We start from the raw sequence: 19,641 nt of genomic DNA, 5'->3' as shown, positions 1-19,641 counted from the left end.
TTGTCCAGTGTAACCATCAGTTGGCATCAGATCCAGTTAAGGGCCTACTCCGAGTAGAAAGTGAAGACTGCAGATGGTGGAGATCAGATTCGAGAGTGTGGTGCTGGAAAAGCACAGCAGGTCAGACAACATTTGAGAAGCAGCAGAATTGACATTTTGGACATAAGCCCTTCATTAGGGCTTATGTCTGAAACATTGATTCTCCTGCCCCTTGGATGCTGCCTGATCTGCTGTGCTTTTCCAGCACCATACTCTCAGGTCCTGCTTCTGCCAATGCCAGTTCCTTGGGTTTCCTGAGGCAAGATGCCCCATATCGGGTGGGGGGAGGGGGGAGCATGTGTAAGTGGCAGTCCTATCTTATCTTAATTAACAGCAATATGAAAGCACTCTATCCATCATTCCATTCAATGACTGGCAGAAAGGGGATATATGGATCTACAATGACAAGTCAATACAGATGGGGAAAAACTACTGGCTCATTTTTACACATTCATATTAAACATCCTATATCCTCCAAACTCTATTCAATTGAGTTCTTAAATCATAAGAACTTAAGAATTTAAGAAGTAGTAGCAGGAGTAGGTCAACAAGCCCCTCAATCCTGTTGCAATTTCAGCAAGATTGTGATATTGTTGTGATATTGGTCTTGATTCTATTTTCCTGCTTGTTCCTTAACTCCTGCATAGATCAAGAAACCGTCTATTTCTACTTTGAATGGTTTCAATGACTCAACTTCCCCTGCCTATCGAGGAGAATTCCAACAACTCATGACCCTTTGAGAGAAGAAATTTCTCATCATTCCTTCTTAAATGGTTGGTCCCTTGTCCTAAAGCTGTACCTCCTAGTTCTAGATTCTCTCAGCACCGATCCTATCAAAGCCCTGCAGAATGTTACATGTTTTCATAAAACCATTTCTCATTCTTCTTATCTCCAATAGGTACAAGTACAAACTGCTGTACCTCTCCGCATAAGTCAACCCATGTCCACTCCACGTTCACTTTATCCAAACCTTTTACTATTCTGTAAATTTCAATCAGATCCCTCCCCCCCTCCATCTTCTAAACTCCATCGAGTACAGGGCCCAGAGTCCTTAACTGCTCCTCGTATGACAAACCCCTCATCCCTGGGATCATTTTTGTAAACCTCCTATGGACTGTCCAATGCCAGCACATCCTTCCTTAGGTACAGACCCAAAATTGTTCACAATATTCCAAATGTGGTCTGACCAAAGCCTTCTACAGCCTCAGCAGTACATCTCTGCTTTTGAATTCTAGCCCTCTTCAAATGAATGCTAACATTACATTCCTGACTGCCAACTAAACTACAACCTACAACTAAACCATTATTCCTGATGAAGGGCTTTTGCCCGAAACGTCGATTTCGGAGCTACTTGGATGCTGCCTGAACTGCTGTGCTCTTCCAGCACCATTAATCCAGAATCTGGTTTCCAGCATCTGCAGTCATTGTTTTTACTGAACTAAACCTACATGTTAACCTTAAAAGAATGCTGAACTAGGACTCCCAAGTTCCTTTTTGTTCCAGATTTCCAAAGCCTTTGCCCGTTTAGGAAATAATCTATGCTTCTATTCTTTCTATCAAAGTTCATAACCTCACACTTTCCCACATTGTATTCCATCTGCCACTTCTTTGACGCTTCTCCTTGCCTAAGTCCTTCTGCAGCCTCCCTGCATCCTCAACCCTACTTCTCTCGCCACATCTTTATGTCATCTGTGAACTTAGCAACATTGCCTTCAGTTCCTTCACCAAGATCATTAATTTATAATGTGAATAGTTGTGATCCCAACATGAACCTCATGAGTTACCAGTTGCTATTCTGAAAAGACTCCTTTATTCCTGTTCTCTGCCATCTGTCAGTCAGCTAATCCTCTATCCATGCCAGTACCTTGCCCCTAACACCATGGGCTCTTATCTTGTTTATCAGCCTCCTGTGTGGCACCTTGACAAGGGCCTAGAAATCCAAAGAGTTCATATCCACTGGCTCTCCTTTGCCTAACTTGCTCATTACACCCTTCTTAAACAGGGGTGTTACATTAGCCATTTTCCAGTCCTCTGGGACCTTCCCTGACTCCATTGATTCCTGAAAGATCACCACCAATACCTTTCCAATCTCCTCAGTTATCTTCTTCACAGCTCTGGGATGTAATCCATCTGATCCAGGTGATTTATTGAACTTCAGACCTTTCAGCTTCCCCAGCACCTTCTCCCTCGTGACGGCCACTATACTGACTCGCTTGAAGTTCTGATATGCTGCTGATGTCTTCCACTCTGAAGACTGATGCAAAGAACGAGTTAAGTTCCTCCACCATTTCTCCATTCCCCATTAATATCTCTTCAGCATCATTTTCCAGTGGTGTAATGACCACTCTGGCTCTCTCTTACCTTTCAGATATCTAAAAAAAACTCTTGCATTCTTCTTTTATAATACTAGCTAGCTTACCCTCATGTTCCATCTTCTCCCCCATTTTTTGCTTTTTTAGTTATCCTTTGCTGGTTTTTAAATGTTTCCTAATCCTTTTAGAGGTTTATAATATCATGACAGGCATGGATGGGTAAATAGCCAAGGTTTTCTCCTTGAGATGGGGTACTCCAGAACTAGAGGTTTAGGGTGAGAGGGGAAAGATTTAAAAGGGACCAAAGGGGTAAGTTTTTCATACAGAGGGTGGTGCGTTTATGGAATGAGCTGGCAGAGGAAGTGGTAAAGGCGGGTACAATTACAACATTTAAAAGGCATGTGGATGGGTATATGAATAGGAAGGGTTTAGAGGGATATGGACTAAGTGCTGGCAAATGGGACTAGATTAATTTATGATTTCTGGTTAGCATGGACAAGTTGGACCGAAGGGTCTGTTTCTATGCTACACATCTCTATAACACTATGACTCTCGTTTCTTACTGAACTTCACCAAATTGTATCCTTTTGCTTTTGCTTGTCTTCCCTGGTTAGCTACGGTTGTCGTTATCCTCCCCTTAATATGTTTGTACTTCCTTGGGATGAATTTCTGCTGCACCTCCGGAATTATCCACAGGAACCCATGCCATTGCTGCTCCACTGTCTTCCCCGCTAGGTTCCCTTTCTAATCAACTCTGGCCAGCTCTTACCTTATGTCTTTGTAGTTACCTTTACTCAATTGTAATATTGTTACGTCTGATTCAAGTTTCTCCTTCTCAAATTACAGGGTGAATTCTATCATATCACCATCACTGGCCCCGAGGGGTTCCTTCAACTTACGCTCTAATCAAGTCTGCCTCATTACACATCACCAAATTCAGAATTGCCTGTGCTCTACCACAAACTACTTCAAAAACCCATCTCACAGGAATTGCATAAATTGATTTTCTTGAAACCTGCCACCAATCTGATTTTCCCAGTCCACCTGCATATTGAAGTCTCCTTATTTTCTTCTCCATATCCTGACTACTGCCAGGAGGCCTGTACACAACTCCCATCACGGCCTTGTTTCTTCACAGTTCCTCAACTCTACCCCACCTTTTATACCACAACAAAGGATTTTTTTTAACCATCTCCTTTCAAGCATAGCATGTCTTTTTGTCTCTTAAGTCTTCCTTCATAACTCAGTTATCCACAATATGATCAATTTTGAGTCTTCTCCACATTACCTTCAAGCACAAGTGTCACTTCTGTATCACCATGATTAGAAAATTTCTCAAAGTGTGGTCTGACCAGAGAGCTATATAGTTCAATAACCACTTCCTCTTACTGTAGTCCATTACTTTGGCCATGTCTTGTGAGGAAGGAAGTCTATTAACAGTCCTGAAACCACCTTGTTAAACTCCACTCTTTCAACACTCGGAGATGCCGGTGTTGGACTGGGGTGTACAAAGTTAAAAATCACACAACACCAGGTTATAGTCCAACAGGTTTAATTGGAAGCACACTAGCCTTCGGAGCGGCGCTCCTTCAATCACCTGATGAAGGAGCGTCGCTCCGAAAGCTAGTGTGCTTCCAATGAAACCTGCTGGACTATAACCTGGTGTTGTGTGATTTTTATCTTTCAACACTGCCCACTTTAATACTTGTATGTGGTACATCTTTCCTGTATGCACCAAATGTATAATTTTTTCACTTAAATAATGTCTTGATGTTTTTACATCCAATGTTTCAAACAACGAGTGCTTCAGTCAGAATAAAAAACACTATTAATGATGTAATTCATATCACTGCTCAACACCAAACAGTCATGGAGAGACCATCAACAAAATACTGTCAAAGTATTTTTACACAATGTCAAAACTCTCCTAGCACTGTGTGTTTATATAGCTAACCCATACAGTTCAAGAAAACAGCAGCACAGCTCCACTTTCACAACAGTAATTAGCAGCTGGCAATAAATAGAGGGAGGCATTGGCCTATTGGTATTATCACTAGGTTATTAATCCAGAAACTCAGGTAATGTTCTATGGACCTGGGTTCAAAACCTGCCACGGCAAACGAATTTAATACTGAATTCAGTTTTTTAAAAATCTGGAATTAATAATCTACTAATGACTATGAAACCATTGTAGATTGTTGGAAAATCCCATCTGGTTCTCTCATCCGCCATCCTTACCTGGTCTGGCCTACATGTGACTCCAGACCTACAGCAATTTGGTTTACTGTCAGTTGCCCTCTGAAATAACCTAGAAAGCTATTCTGTTGTATCAATCGCTACAGTCTCACAGAAATAAAACCAGATGGATCAACAGATCTCAACCTAGGCATCAGAAAGGACAACGGCAGAAACAGCCCTGTTGACCCTGCAAAGTCATTCTTACTTACATCTGGGCGTTAGTGCCAAAATTGGGAGAGCTGTCTCACAGACTAGTCAAGCAACAGCCTGAATCATACCTTACAATGTCCCAGACACCACCATCACCATCCCTGCATATGTCCTGTCCCATTGGCAGGGCAGACCTGGCAGCACAGTGGTATACAGTCGGGAGGAAGGTGCCCTGGGAGTCCTCAACATTGACTCAAGACCCCGTGAAGTCTCATGGCTTCAAGTTAAACATGGGCAAGAAAACCTCCTGTTGATTACCATGTACCATCCTCCCTCAGCTGATGAATCAATTCTCTTCCATGTTGAGCAACACTTGGAGGAAGTACTGAGGGTGGCAAGGGCATAAGATATACTCTGGGTGGGGGATTTCAAATGTCTACCACCAAGAGTGGTTTGGCAGTAGCACTACATATTGAGCTGGTCAAGTCCTAAAGGACATAGCTGCTAGATCGGATCTGCAGCAGGGAGTGAAGACATAGAGAGGGGAAAAACATACTTGAAGTTATCCTTACTAAGCTGTTCACTGCAGATGCATCTGACCATAACAGTATCAGTAAGAGTGACCACTGCACAGTCCCTGTGGAGGCAAAGTCCTGCTTTCTCAATGAAAGTAACCTCCATCATATTGTGCGGCACTACCATTGTGTTAAATGGGACAGATCTTGTAATAGATCTAGCAACTCAAGACTGAGCATCCATGAGGTGCTGTGGGCCATCAACAGTAGCAGAATTGGACTCCAGCACAATCTGTAACCTCATGGCCCAGCATTTCCCCAACTCAGGATCTTCAGTCAGAAGTGCCAAGTGGATGATCCATCTCGGCCTCCTCCAGTGGTCCCCTAGCTTTACAGATACAACTCATCTGCCAATTCGATTCACTCCATGTGATATCAGGAAATGGTTGGAGGCACTGGATACTGCAAAGGCTATGGACCCTGACAATATTCTGGCAATAGTGCTGAAGACTTGTGCTCCCGAACTTGCTGTACCCCTAGCCAAGTTGTTCCAGTACAGTTACAATACTGGCATCTACCTGACAATGTTGAAAATTGCCCAAGTATATCCTGTACATAAAAAGCAAGACAAATCCAACCAGGCCAATTACTGCCCCGTCACTTGATTCTCAATCATCAGTAAAATGGTGGAAGATGTCATCAACATTGCGATCAAACAGTACCTGTTCAGCCATAACCTGCTCGGTGACGCAGAGTTTGGGTTCTGCCAGGGCCACTCAGCTCCTGACCTCATTACGGTCTTTGGTTCAAACATGGACAAAAGAGCTTAATTCCAGAGTGAGGTGAGAGTGACATCAAGGCTGCATTCAACTAGGTGTGGCAGCAAGGAGTCCTAGTGGAATTGGAATCAGTAGCTTTCAGGGAGCGAACTCTCCACTGGTTCAAGTCATATGTGGCACATAGGCAGATGGTTGTTGGAAAACTGTTATTTCAGCTCCAGGACATCTCTGGAGGAGTTCCTAGTGTACTAGACCTAACCATCTTCAGATGCTTCATCAATGGCCTTCCCCCATTGAAAGATCAGAAATGGGGACATTTGCTGATGATTGCACAGTGCTGATTGCACAGTGTTTAGCACAATTCACAACTCCTCAGATACTGATGCAGTCCATGTTCAAATGCATAACATCTGGGAAAATATTCAGGCTTTGGCTGACAAGAGGCAAGTAACATTTGCACCACACAAATAGCAGATAATGAACGTCTCCAATAAGAGACAATGTAAACATCACCCCTTGACATTCAATGCTGTTACCATCACTGAATCCCCCGCTATCAATGTTCTGGGGGTTACCCCTGTCCAGAAACTCAACTGGACTGACCACATAAACACATTGGCTACAACAGCAGGTGAGAGGTTAGGAATACTGTGGCAAGTAACTCACCTCCTGACTCCCCAAAGACGTGTCCACTATCTACAAGGCACAAGTTAAGAGTGTGATGGAATACTCCCCACTTGCCTAGATGAGAGCAGCTCCAACAACACTCAAGAAGCTTGACACCATTCGGGACAAAGCAGCCGACTAGATTGGCACCACATCTACAAGCATTCATTCCTTCCACCACCAACTCTCAGTAGCAGCAATGTGTACTATCTACAAGATGCACTGCAAAAATTCACTAAAGATCCTCAGGCAGCACCTTCCAAACCCAAGACCATTTCCATCTAGAAGGACAAGGGCAGCAGATACAAGGGAATGCCACCATCTTCAAGTTGTCCTCCAAGCCACTCACTATACTGACTTGGAAATATTTTACTCTTGCTGGGTCAAAATTCTGGAGTTCCCTTCCTAATGGTATTGTAGTTCAATCCCAAGCAGATGGATTCCAGTTCAAAAAGGCAGCTCATCACTGTCTTCTCAAGGGCAACTAGGGACAGGCAATAAATGCTGGCCAGCTAGCAATGCTCACATACACAAAAATGAAGTTAAAAAATGCTATTTTTCTCAGCTGTGCACCCATCACATGAATGAATGAAAAAAAGTATCAGGGACATTACCTAAATCAAGGACTTTGAAGCAGGAGTAGACCATTGACCCTTCAAGGATTATTAAGGATATTGATACTGGAAAGTGTAAAATTGCAGAATCTTAACTTAAGCAAGCCACTGACAGCAACTATCAAAACAGGTTGGTGTTAACCACACACTGCCCTCGTGCCTCCATTTGCAAGTACAAAGTTCAAGATTGGTCCTACAGTCAAAAACATCCCAACTGAGTACTGTATCTCAGATTGTGAGTAGCAAGCTGTGGAATAGTGTATGCACAATGTGACTGAACAGAATGCAGGAATTCTACACTCTAGACAAGAATAAAATGAAAATGTTCAAGAGGATATCCCAATGATTGGAATAATTTGGAAGATAAATGCTGAAAATGCCTCTTAGGGTTGTTCAAGAGGCATTATTAAAATTGAGAATCAACTGCTCCGGATCTCCAACCCCATCAGGGAAACATCACGTTTTAACCCAATAACATTCCACCGTTTAAGGTTCACCTTCCAATACAAGCAAGAGCTCAGCATTTTGGAGTAAGGAAGAAGAGCTGATTGGATGTCTTCACTGTTAAATCTTTTGATTCATGAGCAACTAACATTCAGGGTACGCAATGTGACTGATTCCTTCTATTGGGGTGACAAGACTCAGAAGCAAGAATCTCTCCTTTTTGTTCAATCCTCACCTCTGATAATCTTGTAGATTTTGGCCACAGTAAGTGCCAGGTACCCAACAGATACCCAACTGCCCCCATTAAACCCTTGATGCTCTCATTGGTAGACCCTCATGATTTTACTTTACGAGAGAACTGATATGCATTGTTCCCCTCATTTTGTCACTCTGGTCTTCCCAGTCACATTTTACAGGGATCACCAATCGGCAACTTACCTCTGGTTCCAACAATTGCTATCTCTTTTCTCAGGGATACTCCTGTTTTCCCAGGGAATTAGGAAATATTCCACTAAAAGATCCTGCCATAGAATCCTCACCAGTGTGTGCACTGTGGTTTTGAAACCAACAGAAAATTCAGAAAAGTAAAAAAATGGGAATGGGTTGACTGTGAACTCCAAACCTAGGAGGTTTAAATAAACACCCAGGGCAAAACTTACTGCTGTCACTCATGGTGAATTATTATGCAGGAATTGCATTCAGTCAGTGAGGTGCAAATGTAGACAAATCCACCAACTCTGCCAAAACAAAGTTCAGAAAGGTCAACCTTTCCCCATCCCAAAACCAACTGAGTCCCCTGAGTGGCCAGTTAAAGAGAATGTAAGAGTTCCAGCCTGCCACTGCCTGCATGAACCCAGCTGTAATTGGGTTGGTTACCAAGCAGCTTGCCGAACCGGTCAACTTGGGTGGGCTACTTGTCTCTTTGGGACTGCACACGCTCTTTGATCAAAGACATTTTGCACCTGATCAAAGCACTGGAAGGAACGGGTGCTGATAAGTAACAACCCTACCCCTGCCTCCAATGTCCCACCGTCTCCCCTGACCCCCACACTGTGCAACTCCTTCCTCACCCTGTGGCCTGGATCCTCCGAATAACAGGATGTATCCTTCTAGCAGCCTCCTCAGTGGCTCCACTGAGCTCAAGAGCTGATGACCTCTAATTGGCTGGCAGCTCTGTATAGGCCAGACTTTTACCTTTGAGGTTTTGATTCTCGGGGTAAGACCTGACACTGATTGATATGCGATTTGTTGGGCTTCCTGAAAAGAGGCAGCTCGGACCAACAATGCCACAGTGCCTGTCTTACCTCTGAGTTTTACTTGCTCTGAATTACTTGTTACCTTTTCTCTAATTCTCTGTAATAGGTTTTTAAAAGGAGCATATTTCTATTTCTGGTACAAAGCCTGATTGCAGTCAGAAAGTTTGAATCAGTATTGTGATCACTTCATTGCAAAAGCAGGAAAATAAATGAAAAGTGCATCAATTAGAGATCCCACAGACTGAAAGCTATTTTCTCCAACAGTCGATACAGCAGTCAGCTCACAATGGATTACAACTGCTCCATTCTCCGAGCTGATGTGCTGTCTCTGGTCAGCCCTGGCAGACTACACAGAGCTCTTCGTTGGGGTCACTCTCTCGTGTTGCCTGCACACTGGGCTGGATGAAGGAGCCTATTGATTCTCTGCCACTTTGGGAACATTCACTGTTAAAAATCTGGCATCCATTCTAATTGTCCCATTGTTGCTGTCTTGTTAGTCTCTGATTAAAATTCACATTCGCAAATTTTACATCTTGTAACAGCTGCAGTATGTCGCCCACAACATTCCCAACAGCAGAAAACCACATCAGAAAACCAAATTTCTCAGGAAAGGATTCAAATGCAGAGTGAGGCCAACCACCATGGGTTCCATCATGCAAAAGGAATCCTTCAAATGAACCAAATGTGTAGGACTCCAGAGTGCCAGCACTGCCCCCTCATAACCTTTTAACACCTCTTTTACTCACAGACCTACTGTAGATTTTTCCTTTGGGAAGAGGATTCAGCTCAGTTAAACGGCTGATGCATCAGTTATTCTGCAGCAGGGGGATATCATCAGTCCCACTCTCTCAGGATACCTTGGAAGAAACCAAGACATGGCATGAATACAGAATAAGGCCCTGCCATGGGACTCATCCATTAAAGAGGCACTAACCACAGTTAAAATGCTCAGCAAAGCATTTCTTTATTAATGACATGAGGCATTTATTATATTCAATTGATTAGATTAGATTACATTACAGTGTGGAAACAGCCCCTTCGGCCCAACAAGTCCACACCGCCCCGCCGAAGCACAACCCATCCATACCCCTACATTTACCCCTTACCTAACACTACGGGCAATTTAGCATGGCCAATTCACCTGACCTGCACATCTTTGGACTGTGGGAGGAAACCGGAGCACCCGGAGGAAACCCACGCAGACACGGGGAGAACGTGCAAACTCCACACAGTCAGTCGCCTGAGGTGGGAAGTGAACCCAGGTCTCTGGCGCTGTGAGGCAGCAGTGCTAACCACTGTGCCACCGTGCCGCCCTGCTTGTGTGGGACAAGATCATGTCACCATCTCTTCTCTCAACAATAAGTAAATTAGCATAAACTCAACTGGTGTCAGAGGGTAATGACGTCTGGCTTAGTGTAAACCTGGCTCTGTTAAGTTACATAACTCCGTAACTGGAATAGTTTTCTTCCTAAATTGTGCAGCGCTGACCAAAACAAAGTTCTATATGCAGGGACTGACAGAAGTCCATAAGAGCAGCCATGGTTTATGAAAGTCAGTAGCTCCCCTAGACTAATCCCAGTTGTGCAGGTCACTGTTTTTCATTCTGAAAGCCAAGATGGCTTAATAAAGTAAAATACTGGCAGAGACGCAGTGTTTATGAACATATTGTCCTGCCAAGAGGTCTGTGAGCCTGTAGCCAAAGGGTGCGGTGTCTGACAGCCTCTCCCTTGACAGAAGCAGGAAGGAGATCTGTTCTTTGCATGTACATTAATGCTGCCATGTTGTTGTGCATGTCTCAACTGAGCCCAGAAAGACTCACTGTTACCCCGGGCATTACTGAAGCAGGAGGCCTGTGTGCATTCTTTCAGTGTGTTGTGTGAGTGCGCATCATCTAACAGGCCAGAGACCTGGACGTTCAGTTCCAGCAACAGCCAGTCTCAGCCTCTCCTGCAGCACTGAGTGAAGCTATAGGGGCATCTTTTGGCGTGGAGACTGCCAATCACACCATCTCCCATTACTCTGCCATCCCCCTGCAAGCCCACTTTGTGGAATGGGCACAGGTCAGGCACATTATGCCATCCACACTCACCCCCCTCCTCCCAGTCCATGCCCAGCAGTTGGGCGACTCCTTGCCCCTTTAGTGGTCCAGAAGGCAGACAAAGCACATGCTTTTGCCTTTTCCGGAGTTACAGGTTTTCTCAGGTGGCTAACCAATCACCAGAGGTTATAGCTTGTAGGACAACACTCTGCATCAAGTATGGTTAACCTGGAGATTCCCATGTCTACTGCTCAAGTTGCATAGCCATCAAATCCTCGAGTAGAACTCCTTCCTGGAATTTCTGGCTCAGAGGCAGAGATGCTGCACACAAGACCTCCCACTGCAAGTTGACTGGGAGGAAAAGAAATAGATGGAAACAATAGGATAAAGCAAACTCTCAGCAATTCATTCAACATTAAATCTTATATCTGGCTGTACTGGAAAATGTCAGATACTTCTTCATCTGTTCACTGTGAGCGAGGCTGGAGTGGGTGAAAGTGCATTGCTGTGATATCAACCACTCCTTTATATCCTCAGGCAGGACTCCCTTGTCTTTCTATTGGCATTTGAATGAACATTTCTTCATTCCCTGCAGACTGGAGGAGACATTGCCATATCTCGTAATTCTTAAAGTGGCACTACACTCTCTTTAAAGAGATACTGTGCTCACTTAAGGGGGCAAGACACTCATTTAAAGTGGCACTGTGCTTCCCGTACGATAATGTGTTTAACAAACAAAATAATTCATTCCAGCTGAAATTTAAGTTACACCCAAACAGTTTAACAAGAACATTTGAAGATGTTCTATGAAACTGACATTTATATAGTACCTTTCACAGAAAATCCCCCCAAGAGAAAAATGAATGTAATGCCTCAACAAGCAGACCATGTGGACAAGCGGCAAGTGGGAAATCCTGGCAAGTTCTGGAGAGTGAAATAGCAGTAAAATCACAGAATTGGTATTCCAGAGGACGTAATTAATGTTCTGCATGAAGTCACCCCATGGCAGCTGGTGGGATTTAGACTCACATCATAACATTTGGAACTGGAAGATAGTTTCACGGTCACCATTTCTGAGACTATCACTGACTGTCATAACAAGCCATCTGGTTCACTAATGCCCGTTAACGAAGGAGATCTGCCTTCTTACTTGTGCTTTCATATTCACAGCAATGTAGTAAACTCTTCACTGCTCTATGAAATAGCCTAGTAAACTAACGAAGGATGGTCCTCATCCTTGCCAGCAATGCCCACATCCTAGAGAACATAGCTGAAGGGCCCATCATCATCTGTTGGCTGATGGCTGTGGGGCCAGAGATTGACTGCTGGATCAACAGGTGGAAACGTTTGAAGGAGAGGGGGGTGGGCGAGACAACGAAAGGAATCTATGCATAATGGGGGTCTAACAGATATCAGACAGGACAGCACTGGGTGTCTCTGGGCACTGGAGTCCTGGCTAAAATGGGACTTTCAGAAAGGAGGAAACTGCTGAAGAATGTTTGGAAATCAAACAGAAATGCTGCTTGGTTTTAGCAGAAGAAGCGAGAACAATACTGGGGCTATGAGCAACATGGTTACAATAGACGTAAGTGTTCTCAGAGAAGTCTGGATAACAGCAAAGATTAAAAGTGACATTAATGTTGTCAAAGTCCTTCCAGACCATAGGGCTCTTCTTTCATTAGAGAGAGACAAGTGGTGCTGGTTTAATCTGAGGGTCACCATGCCTCGGGCAAGAGGAGAAATGAAGGAGAGTCCTTCATTGATAACAAAGATATAGGATTTCAGAACACTCTAAATAGACAAGAGAAGCTGGTATTGTGCTCCTTGCAGTGGAGAAGGGCGATTTAATATAAGTATTCAAACTTATGGGTTGCTTTGATTTTTTTCAACTGGTTTACTTTGTCTCCACTAGCAAGTGGATCAGACTGAGGCCAGGACTGAGTATCACAGCCAGGGTTTACACAGTCAGTCTTAATGTTCTAGAATGCACAGCTTAAAAGGATGGTGAACCAGTTCATAAAGAAGGTTACACCCGAAACATCGACTTCTCCACCTCCTGATGCTGCCTGGCTTGCTGTGTTGTTCCAGGAGAAAGTGAGGACTGCAGATGCGGGAGATCAGAGTCGAGAGTGTGGTGCTGGAAAAGCACAGCAGGTCAGGCAGCATCCGAGGAGCAGGAGAATCGATGTTTTGGCCAGAAGCCCTTCTTCCAGCTTCCTGCCTGTCTACTTTGGATTCCAGCATCTGCATTTTTTTTGTCTCAAACCAGTTTCATTAGCATACAGAAAGGAATTTGGATAAGGGAGCAAATTGCAGGACTATGGGGAAAATGCACAGGAGGGATGTTGTTGGGATTCATTAGCCAATTCTTTCACAGAGTCAAGATGTATTGGCACAATAGACCGAACGGCTTCCTGCTGCCCCATTTCATTCTATGATGCTTATCTCTGGCTTGGTTTAGACTGAGAGGTCAAATGCTAAATGTAGAACTTTTAATATCTAAACAAATCTTTATGAATATTTCAACCAACTCCATTTAAGCCCAAAATAATAAAAAAAACAAAAGAACAGCAGATGCTGGAAATCAGAAACAAGAACAGAAATGGCTGGAAGGTAACAGCAGGTCTGACAGCATCTGTGGAGAGAAATCAGAGTTAATGTTTCGGGTCCATTGACCGTTCTTCAGAACTGATGGTGACTAGGGAAAAGTTGGTTTTTATGCAGCTTATAGGAACTAAGGAGTAAATGATAGGTAATGATGGAGCCCAGAGAGAGAGAGAGAAGAACAGTTGGACGGATAAAAGAGTGGGTAATGGTCAGTTTAGGAGAATGACTAATGGGGGACAATGAGTGGCTAACACTGGGTTGTGTGTAATAGCTGACCATGTGACAACAAGGTTTGCCGTATAGGGGTTGGGGTAAGGACATGGGAGAAAGTGCCTCAAGACCCAAAATTGCTGGACTCGAGAAGGCTGTAGAGTTCCCAAATGGAAACTGAGGTGCCGTTCTTCCAGCTTGCACTGAGCTTTGGTGGAGCACGACAGCAAGCCTGACCCCGAGGTGTTGGCCAGGGAACAAGGTGGGGTGTCGGAGGCAACTGGAAGCTCAGGGTCTGTTCTTTGCAGACAGAATGTAGATGTTCTGCAAAGTAGTCACCCAGTCTCCGCTTCGTTTCCCCAGAGCAGAGGAGACCACATTGTGAGCAGTGAATGTAGCCAACTAGATTGTGAGAAGTGCAGGTAAATCGCAGCTGCACCTGGAATGTCTTTGGGGCCTTGGAACCTAAAGAGGGAGGAAATAAAAGGGTGGGTGTTACACCTTCTGCAGTTGCAGGGAAAGGTGGGGTGCAGCTGTGGGGAGAGGGTTGGGAGTGAAAGAAGAGTGAACCAGGCTGTCCCAGATGGAACGGTCCCTGAGGAAGGCTGACAAGGGAGGGGAAGGGAGTGTGTGCCTGGTGGTGGCATCCCACTGGAGGTGATGGGAATGGCGCTAATGATCCTCTGGATGTGGATGCTGGTGGGATGTTAGGTAAGGACAAGGGGGACCCTATTGCTGTTGTGGGAGGGAAGAGAATGGGTGAGGGCCAAAGACCAGGAGATAGGTTGGACCCAGCTGAGGGCCCTGTCAACTACGGTGCTGGGGAATCCTTACTTGGGAAGAAGATGGGCATTTCGGAGGCCCCCTTGTTAACGTTGGCATTTTCAGAACAGATGCAATGGAGATGGAGCTGCTAGGAGAACAGAATACAGTCTTTACAGGAAACAGGGTTTGAGGACGTATAGTCAAGGTAAATGTGGGAGTCAGTGGTTTGCAGTGGGTATTGGTGGCCAGTCCATCCTCAGAGATGGAAACAGAGATGTGAAGGAAGGGGGGAAGGAGTCAGAGATGGACCAGGTGAGGGTGACAGCGGGGTAGAAACTGGAAACAAAATCCACTTTGAACAACTTCTCTTTTAACTCCTCTCACTTTCTTCAGGTCAGAGGGGTGGACATGGGCACCCACATGGATCCCAGTTATGTCTGTCCCTTTGTGGGGTATGTGGAACCTTTCTTGTTCCAAACCTACTCTGGCCTCCACCCACAACTCTTTTGCTGATATATCGATGGCATCATTGGTGCTGCTTCCCTCTCTCCTCTGGCACTGGAAACGTTTATCAGAAAAAAACCCTTCTGATTTCTCTCCACAGATACTGCCAGACTGAATGAGATTTTCCAGTAATTTCTGTTTTTGTTCCATTTAAACCCAGACTGAGAAGTCAATTTAGCCACATTATTGGGCAAATTGGTGACTTCAACTCTTTTGTATAATGCAGATACAGAGGCCAGAAGTTACCTCTGACCCTGAATGGGCAGTGAAAGATCGATGCTGCACAGTAGAGGAACAGAAACTGTTCATCTGGAGTATCGCTCAAAAAGCGATTCACCACAGGAGAAATGTGCCCTTTGGTGAGCTCCCACTGCACATTGTCTCTCCACCACACTTCCCCCCCACCCCCCCACCCCCCCCAACCCCCACTTCCAGTTCTCTGTAGTTTTTAATAAATTGCTCTATTCATTCCACAAAAGCCTGCTGGGTGCTCCTGCATAATGCACCGGCCAGCCCCAAAGTTGAATGTGTGGCCTCATTGTCCTTCCCCTCCGAATTCACTACTCACTGCTTTTTGTTACTCACAGACCTCAGTGCAAAGGTGAGAGCTCACTATCTGTTATTTCTTCTTGTCCCATGCTGTCCTCTGTCCTGCCACATACAATATCAGTGACACTATACCCAAGTCAAACCAGTCAGGGACACCAGAAAAAGTACTGACTCAATGAGGGCACCTGTTACGTTAACTGGTTCCAAACTTGAAGATTGTAGCAGGAGAGAAAGCAGATAGGCATAATGTTACCGCTCAGGAAACAAATTAAACTGCACCTAAAGGTGTGATGTATCATGATTTCAACTCACCTGATAAAGGAGCAGCGCTCCAAAAGCTAGGGCTTCCAAATAAACCTGTTGGACTAAAACCTGGTGCTATGTAATTTGTAACTTTGTACACCCCAGTTCAACACCAGCTCATCCAAATCATGATTTCAACTCATTGAGGGATGATGAAGGACAATTGTGTTGGGTGTGGTCAGTGCATGAGGAATCCTACATGTTATTAAATGCGAATTATTCATTGAGCCAAAGTAAAGCCAATGTCACTGTAACAATTGAGGCTTAATTTGCAATTCCTATATACTGAGAACAGAGCTTACTCCTTTTCCTGTAAGTGTGCAATATAGTACACACGTACACACATACTATATTGTGTAAGGTATTGTAAAATGAATCCTGACATGTTTCTTGTAATTGGGAGCCTGGCGTGTTTCTAAAGAGGTTTTACAAATCCTTATCCAAAGTGGGGGCAAATCAAGGATAAAGTTTGTGAACCCTTACAAGAAACATTCCAGAGACCCCATTTACAATATCTAGACCAGAAACACACTACAATCTATAATATGCACACCAGGAACACACCAGGATTACAATCTATAATATGCACACCAGAAACACACCAGGATTACAATCTATAATATGCACACCAGAAACACTCGAGGAGTAACACAACAATTTCTTCTAACAGTCACACCAGAACTTCACTTTTATTTTGTATTTTGGTATTTTATCATGACCAGAGTTTTTCCCATCTGACGTTTCTAACAGTTTAATTAGGAATTTTACGCTTTATAGTGAACTGTACCCCATACATTCGACCTTTCCATCTCTCGTCTCCCTGCCTGGGTCTCAGGATAAGCTCAATCACCCAGATTCCTCTGGAGCCAGGCTCCCAACCGTGTGCATTGACCCTTCGCCCCCTCTGATCACTGACGGGTCTTTGAAGGATATATTCCATACCTCGGCAGACAGGTCCCAGTGACCCAGGAACAGCTCCACCAGAGCCCTTTCCCCAGGCTTGCATATACTGAGAGAGATCGGTCAGTTCAAATCCCGGAGCTGCTTCTCGTATTGAAAGGACAGCCAGTGTTCAGTTTACTTTGAGTCATGTCCTGTTCTAAACTTGCCGCTGCATTCGGTCTGACTGACGGAAGAAAACTGGCCGTTTCGGCGTAGAGCTCCCAGAGAGGGAGGGAGAGTACAGGGAACGCCCAGATGTGGGTGTTTGCTGATCCCTGCAGGAAGAGAGTGAGATTTTATTGCACTGACTTAACTCATCTTCATTATTAGCAAATGTTATTTCAGAACTCCCTCACATTTTTAACTCAGCCTCAGCTGGAGTACTGGGTCCAGTTCTGAAGAAAGTACTTGAGTTAAGGCATTAGAAACGATTCACCAGAATGGTTCCCAGGGACGAGGAATTTCAGATATGAAGAGAGACTGAAGAGGATGGGTTTGTTTTTCTTGGAGGAGAGAGATCTGATAGGGCTGCTCAAAACCGTGAGATGTAACTTTGACAGGGTAAATGGGGAGAAACTGTTTCTACTCAGGAAAGGACAGAATGTGAGAGGGCACAGATTTAAAGTCAATGACATAAAGAAAAGCCATTTCAGGAAAAGCTTTATCACAGAGTGGGTGGGTTAGGGATATAAAGCCAGCATGCATGGAGATAGGTCCAGGAGAAACATTCAAAATGGGATTTTATTCGAAAAGGTGAAATGTGCAGGATTAAGGGGAGAAAGCAGGAGGGTGACGCTGGGTGAAATGCCCATTTGGAGTGTTGGGCTGCTCCATCGGCGATTCTGAGTTTAATCCATTCATTGCAATGACCCATTGGCAGAGACAGCCACCATCAGGAATTAGTGATGGATTCAGTTAAGGTAACTACAGCAGCAAGTTGAAATTACATTCAATTAATACATTTGGAATTGAAAGCTAATGGTTACCATGACAATGACCATTAATTGTTATTCAAAATGCATTTAGATCATTAATGTCTTTTAAGGAAGGAACTCTGCCTTCATTGCCTGATCTGGTCGACATGTAACTCCAGACCCACAGCATTGGACAAGCATGACGTTCATGGACAGTCAAGGATGGACAATAAATGCTGGCCTTGCTAGTGACACCCACTTCCCATGAAAGGATAAAGAAATCAAGGCTCAAGTGGAGCATAAGCACCAGCAAAATCTGTTTGGGCCCAATGGCCTGTTTCTGTGTTTTACACCCAATGTAAACCCCTATCTAGTTACCCCATCAGGGTGTCAATCTGTGAGTCAGCAGTATCATCTTGGACTATTAGTTAGCTCCACCATCATCTTTATAAAGGCTGCTGATTGGGTAATTTGGGCTGTTTGAAGGTGTGTTGGTTAACCATGGGTTAGCCAATGTTGAGGAGATAACTGATCTAGTTGCTTTGCTGACTGGTAATAATAATTGCCAGATGAGAGTGTACACCATCTCAACAAAGAGGTGGGGGTCAGTTTTAACTTAAGTCCATCTGAGCTCAAAAATTTCCAATCATTCCCCCCTTATGGAGTTAATATGCACAATTGCAGCAGGTACTGGTGAAGATGGCAACATGGTTGTGGTGATGAAGTTTGAAAGTTTGTTTTAACTCACTGATTATCAATGTATGTTCTGTGACGGTAGGGACAGTGGGCTGAGGATTCCTTTGAGTGGCCCATGGATTGCCCTGAAATGCATGTCACTGAACTGCAACACTGTGACCAAGGCTATAGGAAAGAAGAGGCCAGAACCCTTCTCCTCACCACTCACATGAGATCATTGTTTTAATAAAGCTAATGTTATTACTAGACTCGTCAGATTACATTTTGCTTTATGGTTTGGTTTTAGTGAGGTGGTCTGTCACTGAATCAGAAGCACATGTTGCTGCACATTTGGTTTTAACAATAAAACAGAAGTTCAGTACACAAAACACATGAAGATAAAATAGAATGAACCAATTTACCTATAACACAGAATAAAGATTTTAAAATACATGGTAAAATACAATCCCATTTATCTCAAAAGCACCCTATTACAGTACTCACTCCTGAAAGAATTCCCTTCTTTATCATATCTATAGGGTTTAATTCAACTGTGGTTTCAATTCTCAGTCTTGAGAATCAAGTAGCTCCTCCCAGTGCTTTCGTACAATTGAGCTTAGACTTTCTCAGCTTACCGTAACCCCTTCAGGGTTTCAACCAAACACTTCCAGCATGGAAGGTTTAAACTAAATTCATTACACTATTATAACTTATTTCTTAACAGGTCTAAACTATTTCCCTTCTTCAAGAGCAACGATCTTAAACCTCTACCTTCAGCCAAGACTTCTGCAAACTGAACTAAAATCAGAAACCTTCTTTGAGCTATGAATGTTTCCCCTAAGCAAAAAGAAACCAGGAACCTTCTGCCTGAAAACGAATGTGCCACAGTTTACTCTGCATGCAAAACTCACCCAATGAAGAAAGCATTAATCTCCAGGAGTCTTTTTCTCTGTTAAAATAAATAACCATGGCTGTCAAAATGCTTACAAGCCAATAATTAAACCACTCCCCCCCAACACACACACACTCATGCACACAGACGAAATTCCACATACCACTAGCTCAAAATCCAAACTTTAAAATAAATGTTATTTATCAGATTACAACACGATCTTGACCAG

At 44.0% G+C, this 19,641-nt stretch overlaps 1 protein-coding gene across 5 annotated transcripts in view; it reads right to left on the bottom strand.

Moving 5' to 3' along the window:
- Nucleotides 1–17,366, bottom strand: part of kank3 (KN motif and ankyrin repeat domains 3) — a 62,567-nt gene extending 45,201 nt beyond the window's left edge. Inside the window, exons 1-2 of one of the 5 annotated variants that reach the window (XM_072593976.1) lie at nucleotides 17,288–17,366; nucleotides 16,932–17,206 (exon numbers count right to left, since the gene is read on the bottom strand). The gene's annotated coding sequence lies outside the window, so the exon portion shown is untranslated. Of the gene's footprint in view, nucleotides 1–9,759; nucleotides 9,871–16,931 lie in introns of all 5 variants that reach the window. The other 4 variants (XM_072593977.1, XM_072593978.1, XM_072593979.1 and 1 more) reach the window with 4 other exon arrangements.
- Between the last annotated feature and the right edge of the window lie 2,275 nt (nucleotides 17,367–19,641).

The sequence above is a fragment of the Chiloscyllium punctatum genome, chromosome 24 (assembly GCF_047496795.1).
Source record: "Chiloscyllium punctatum isolate Juve2018m chromosome 24, sChiPun1.3, whole genome shotgun sequence".
In the NCBI taxonomy this organism is placed as follows: Eukaryota; Metazoa; Chordata; class Chondrichthyes; order Orectolobiformes; family Hemiscylliidae; genus Chiloscyllium; species Chiloscyllium punctatum.
Note: the sequence above shows the minus strand (reverse complement) of the source record. Positions and strands in the feature narration are given on the sequence as shown.